Source organism: Haematobia irritans, chromosome 1, assembly GCF_050003625.1.
Source record: "Haematobia irritans isolate KBUSLIRL chromosome 1, ASM5000362v1, whole genome shotgun sequence".
Classification (NCBI taxonomy): Eukaryota; Metazoa; Arthropoda; class Insecta; order Diptera; family Muscidae; genus Haematobia; species Haematobia irritans.
In genome coordinates this window covers 215,027,460-215,034,598 of record NC_134397.1, presented here as the reverse complement: position 1 = coordinate 215,034,598, position 7,139 = coordinate 215,027,460, and positions in this window count along the sequence as shown.

Below are 7,139 nucleotides of genomic sequence, written 5' to 3'. Positions count from 1 at the left end.
AATAAAATTTTGACAAAATTTTCTATAGAAATAAAATTTTGACAAAATTTTCTATAGAAATAAAATTTTGACAAAATTTTCTATAGAAATAAAATTTTGACAAAATTTTCTATAGAAATAAAATGTTGACAAAATTGTCTATAGAAATAAAATGTTGACAAAATTTTCTATAGAAATAAAATTTTGACAAAATTTTCTATAGAAATAAAATTTTGACAAAGTTTTTTATAGAAATAAAATTTTAACAAAATTTTCTATAGATATAAAATTTTAACAAAATTTTCTATAGAATTAATTTTTTTAGACTTCCGGACTCCTCACTGCGATTGTCGTTAAATAATGTGGTTCTTGATAATGTAGCATCAGTGAAGGTTTTAGGATTTTACATCGATAGCCATCTCAAACTTGATGTACACATAAACAGACTAGTATCGAGGATATCGTTTTTACTTAGGAAATTCTACAATACTGGCTTATCTCTCAATAATTATGCAAAGGTCGTTCCGCGTCCGCGCTATACAACTGTGGAATACGCTCGTTCCTTACGAGAGGAGAAATTTGTCATCGACTTGTGATCAATTTCGAAACTGTATGCTCATCTGAAAAATTATATTAAAGCTAGAGCTAATGGTAAAACACATCTTAAATGGTATCTAATCCACATTCGTGTCAGTTATTAGTTTTAAGTATTAGGAATAACGGTGAATTATTAGTTCATAAGACGTTATTATATTTATGTATTATTAATTATAGGGTCAAACATTGGAAAACTGCGTAATTGTATAGTCCAATTTAGGTTTTTTGGTTATTGATTGAAATAAATGAAATAAAACAAGTATATACACGAGTAAGTTCGGCTGGGCCGAATCTTAAATACCCACCACCATGATTCATTCTAGAAGCCCAAGTCGGGAGATCGGTCTATATGGGGGCTATACCAAAACATGGACCGATAGGCACCAATTGCAACACACCTACTTGTGATCTTAAAATACCTCTAGATTTGCAATTTCAAACAAATTGGCTAGAAAATATAGTCCCTAGACGCCCACGAAGAAAAATCGGGAGATCGGTCTATATGGGGTTTATACCAAAAAAATGGACCGATACACCTTAATTTCGGCACACCTATTTGTGGTCATAAAATACTTCTAGATTTCAAATTTCAAGCAAAGGGATAGTAAATACAGTTTCTAGAAGCCCAAGAAATAAAACGGGAGATCGGTCTATATGGGGTCTATACCAAAACATCGACCGATACGGGCCATTTTCGACACACCTCCTTATGGTCCCAAAATACCTCTAGATTTCGAAATTTTGCCAAATCAGATAGTAAATTCAGTTTCTAGAAGCCCAAGAAGCAAAATCGAAAAATCGGTTTATATGGAGGCAATACCAAAACATGGACCGATACACCCCAATTTCGCCACACCTATTTGTGGTCCCAAAGTACCTCTAGATTTCCAATTTCAGGCAAATCGGATATTAAATACAGTTATAGAAGCCCAAGAATAAAAATCGGGAGATCGGCCTATATGGCGGCTATACCAAAAAATAGACCGATGGGCACCATTTTTGGCACTCCTTTTTATGGTCCTAAAATACGTCTAGATTGTCGATTTCAGACAAATACGATAGAAAATACAGTTTCTAGACGCCCAAAAAGCAAAATCGGGAGATCGGTCTATATGGGCGCTATACCAAAACATGGTCCGATTTGCACCATTTTCGGCATACCTTTGTTTGCTCCTCAAGCATTTCTAGATTTCCAATTTTAGGTAAATTGGATAAAAACTACGGTTTTTATAAGCCCAAGTCCCCAAATCGGGAAGTCGGTTTATATGGGGACTATATCAAAACTTCGAACTTGCATACAGGATGCAAACAAAAAACGAATCTGTGCCAAATTTCAGGACGATAGCGCCATTATTGAAGGCTGTAGCGGGATTACAACAGACAGACAGACGGACTTGCTTATAGCGTCTTAGAATTTCTTCCTGATCAAGAATATTTATACTTTATATAGTCGGAAATCGATATTTCGATGTGTTAAAAACGGAATAACAAACTTATTTATTATACCCCCATCACCATTCTATGGTGGTCGGTATAATGAAAATGAAATAAAATGTTGACAAAATTTTCTATAGAAATAAAATTTTGATAAAATTTTCTATAGAAATAAAATTTTGACAAAACATTCTATAGAAAGATAATTAACTATAAATTCAATATCATTAAAAATTTTGATACATATCACGACAATTTCGTGTCACGTGTACACCAGTAATACACATATAAATATATGTTCTCACATGGCTCTCCAGAATGCCAAAAAAATTCCACTGTTAAACTGATGCTAATAATATTAACTTATGTTTATTTAAAAAAAGTTATTATATTTTAGTTCATTTAAAACAAAAATTAAAGAATTTTTCCACAGTCTTTCTTTATTCGAAGTATATTTCAAAAATTTTATAAACTAAACGTGCCTGTACAAATAAGTTCAATTCGAACTAAAGCGGAAGAAAAATTAAATACACTTCTCAAAAATAGGTGGTATATAAAAATCCTTTGCCTTATACAGTTTCCGCCATAATGCAATTTTTTTACCGGGTTAATACAATGCATGGTCAAACGAAATAATGAATGAATCCAAAAAGGTTTTGAAAAGTGTACCGATTAAGTTTTCGACTGATGAAGAATTTACCATAAAATATGTGCTAGTATTGTTTAAAACATTTTTATGTAGAATCAGAATTTTGTTCAATATTTGATCTTAAAAAATACAATTTAATTTTTTTCTTACATTTTTATATTAGAAATCACTGCAGCATACTTAAAGATATATCCTCATTGCTTCTGCACCACTTCCGGATCCAAAAAGAACATTTTCATTGCTTTTTTGGCTACAAAATTTTTGCTTTGTTTGGGTAGTGCAAAAAGTGTACTGGTGACTATGTGGAAATCTTACACAACTGTCTTCTCGCCAGTTTGGATTATATTTTTCCATAGTACAGTCTTTGACCTCAACTATTTATAAAGTTTATGCTCGGAACTAAAATCAGAAACAACTTCCAGAAGTCGGAAATCAGTCTTTATTATATATTAAAACCATATTTATTTGTTTTTATTTGTATGTTTGTAATAGGCTTAGCTCTTTTAATAGTAAGAAAAAGGTAACTGTACATTTTTATGTAGCATGCAATAAACCAATGAAACTCACCACTTGTTGGCTATAGATGTAAGCACGCTCGCTTGGTATTTAAGTACCACCCTAAAAGCATGCTACAATTTTATTAATGCTACATTATCGAATAACTAAAGACTCAAGGCGAGTACAGGCATCATCGAGAATGACTAACACACAGTCATCATATGGAGAAACAAAGTCAATTCCCACACACACTCATCCATCCACACAATGGGAGACAAGCAACAATTTTCTTATTTAGTTTTCGGTGTTTTTTTGTTTCTCATCTATTCTATTCTCTGCCAATTGATGAGCCCAAACAGCACGTGTCATATTCTCCCCCTTCATCGTAATGGAAGCCATCGTAGCAGGCAACACATGCAAATCATCACCATAGCCGTTATTACTTTGCTGATTTTAGCACAAACAGTCAATGGAAATGATTGAAAAATAATAATTTTAATATTTTCCAAAACTCATCTCGTCATCACACCCGTTAGACGTCTTACCAATCACCAATGTTGAAGTCATTTTGCTAAGGACTAGAAGTAGCATTCGACTCAACCAATAATCATTATAATCGTTGGCATTATACCACCTCATCCATGGAGATTGAATAAGCAGGAGGAGGGCTTCTTTGATGCCAAACATTATGAATTATAACAACAACAACCAAAAGCAGCGTTACTAGCTTCAATGCTCATGCTGCTGTCATTATCATCTTTGGAAGCATTGCGAATCTTGCTCATCTCATTGTTATTGAAATTATGGAAATGATTTTGATTAAACATTAAAAACAAAATTTGCATATGTTTCATAAATGTTTATTACACAAAAATATTGACGGGTAACAAATGTAGAACAACAAAGGCAACATGTCGCCCACTACCAATGGAAATTGGTAGCCTGTTAGCAGGCATGTCAAAGTGTGCTTATTAAAGCGAATTGCGGAAAAACGTGTGCGAATTATAATTGCTAGAATTAACAACATACTTGTTTGTGCGTAATATTCATTGGGGGGTTTACGGAAGAGAGATTTTCATTTTTCAAGGTGATTTGTTTTCACGATTTTCTTTTTTCCATTTCCGTTTGTGTTTATTTTTAATTTGGCTCTATTTATCTTTTATTAACTGAACAAAAAGTCATTTAATCATCTTGCAAATCTGTAGAGATAAAGAGGAATAATTCCACAAGGAATCATTGCAGGATTAATAAAAATCTCTTTTCCAGAGAAAATATACGGAGTTGTCTTGGAGGAATTCTACAAAATGGGGGGGAAAAAATGGTAACTTAATCAATATTGGATGGGAATAGTAATTTAAATAATAGTTAATTGTTAGTTAAAAAGATTGTTTCTATAAATAAAACAAAACATATGACTTTTACGGAGGGACGCAAATTTCAAAGATTGATGTCTTGTATTTAAAGAAGGAAATTTTAAATGCAAAGATTATGAACTTTCATTTAATAACAATTTCTTTATTTTAAAGAAATTTATCCTTAATATTGTGTAAATGCAAAATTTAAGCTGCATAATCGTTCATATTAGGCTAATATTTATTTCAGTGTATATTACGTATGATTAAAGATATTGATTTTCGCAGATATCGGTTGGTTGCTATATACAGGGTGGCTATCATTTCTAAACCACTAGTCACACAGCTAACAGATTTATTCCAGTGACAGTTCATTGTATTGTTTACAAGCTTACAAAATCACTTTCATCTGTTGCATACAGAAATAAAGTTATTGAAATTTAAGCGCGATAGTGTGATTGCTTTATATTTGGCTTCAAAACCACAAGTGGCTATCGTTACAGAGCCCTTAAATATGAATAAATCATTGTTTCTCGTACTATTGCTCATTACCGTGAAGTTGGCAGTATTGCATCCCGTCTTAAAAATGGCGAAACGATTATTAAAAGTGAAGGCCAGATTTGATTGAAATCCGCGCCACGGTGGTAGAAAACTTGGTCGTGAGCTGAACATATAGCGAGAACAGATGCAACACATATTGAAAAGTGAGCTTGGACTAAAGCCAAAAGTGCAAGAGCTCATCGATGCACCAAAGAAGAAGATAGATTGGAAAGAGTCAAGGAGTGGTTCCGCTTGCACGAAATTGGTCAGCTACCGGATTTGGTTTTCTCCGATGATAAGTAATTCCAAAATGAGTAGTTCGAGAACAAACAAAATGATTGGGCTTACTTGCCCCATAACGGCCGATGGTTGGTGACCGCTGGTATTCATTGACGGTGGGTTTAAAAAATGCCGATTACACTGGTATACAAAAAAAATTCATGTACACTTGATGACTTTTGTATTTTGAACTGCTGAATTCAAAAAAAAAAATTAAAAAATTTTATGGAATAGTTTTTGAGATATCCCGTTATTTTTAAATTTTCGCTCTTTTTGCACTAAAAACAATATATATGAATTATATATAGCCCTCATATAAACCGATCCCCAGATTTGGCTTGCGGAGCCTTAAGAGAAGCAAATTTTATCCGATCCAGCTTAAAATTGGTACATGGTGTAGGTATATGGTCTCTAACACACACGCAAAAATTGGTCCACATCGGTCCATAATTATATATAGCCCCCATATTAACCGATCCCCAGATTTGTCCTCCGGAGCTTTTTGGAGGAACAAAATTTATTCGATCCGGTTGAAATTTGGTACGTGGTGTTATTATATGGTCTCTAACAACCATGCAAAAATTGGTCCATATCGGTCCATAATTATATATAGCCCCCATATAAACCGTTCCCCAGATTTGATCTCCGGAGCCTCTTGGAGAAGCAAAATTCATCCGATTCGGTTGAAATTTGTAATGTGGTGTTAGTATATGGCCGCTAATAACCATGACAAAATTGGTCCATATCGGTCTATAGTTATATATAGCCGATCCCCAATCACACAAAAATTGGTCCATATCGGTTCATAATCATGGTTGCCTCTGGAGCCAAAAATTTTGTTCTATAGAAAATTTTTTCAAACTTTTATTTCTATAGAAAATTTTGTCAAAATTTTAGTTCTATAGAAAATTTTGTCAAAATTTTTTCCAACAAAAAATTTTGTCAAAATTTTATTTCTTTAGAAAATTTTGTCAAAATTTTATTTCTATAAAAAATTTTGTCAAACTTAATTATATACGTATTTATTTTGTCAAAATTTTATTTCTATATAAACTTTTGCCAAAATTTTATTGCTATAAAAAATTTTGTCAAATTTAATTATATACGTATTTAATAGGCCTTTTTAAGTTTAATATATATCACGTATGGACTACTTTGCAATTTAGAAGACGGTGTTAGGAAGTTTTAAGCATAGACCTTATAATAAATAGATGATCCACTATTCTCTTTAAAAAAATGTGTCAGTTCCAAAAATTAATTTTCTGACATTTCGTTTTGATTTTTTCGTAAAGAGTCAGTCCCAAACATTAATTTTCGCGCATTTGCTTTTGCGTTGTTTGTAAAGAGCAATGCTGCTCAAAATTAAATTTCGTATTTGCGCGGTTTTGGTCACAATTTTTTGTTCAAATATGAACTTTTAATATATTAATTTATTTATAAATCCCCTGTTGCATCATAAACGTTCTAATTTTGTGTAAAATTGGCAAACTACAAAATGGAAAACGAAAGAGATTGTAAGCGTGCTCTTATTTTTCTCGTTTATTCTTAATCTTCGGAACTGTCAAACATAGTTTGACACCCATGGCTCATCTATGTATTATAAGGTCTATGGTTTTAAGATACCTTACCATCGGCAAGTATTACCGCAACCCAAGTAATCCGATTGTGGATGACAGTTTTGAGTAGAATTTTCTACGCAATCCATGGTGGAGGGTACATAAGCTTCGGCCTGGCCGAACTTACGGCTGTATATACTTGTTTGGTTCTAAAAATCTTGAAACTGAAGATGCCTTGAAATTTCTTTAAGATGA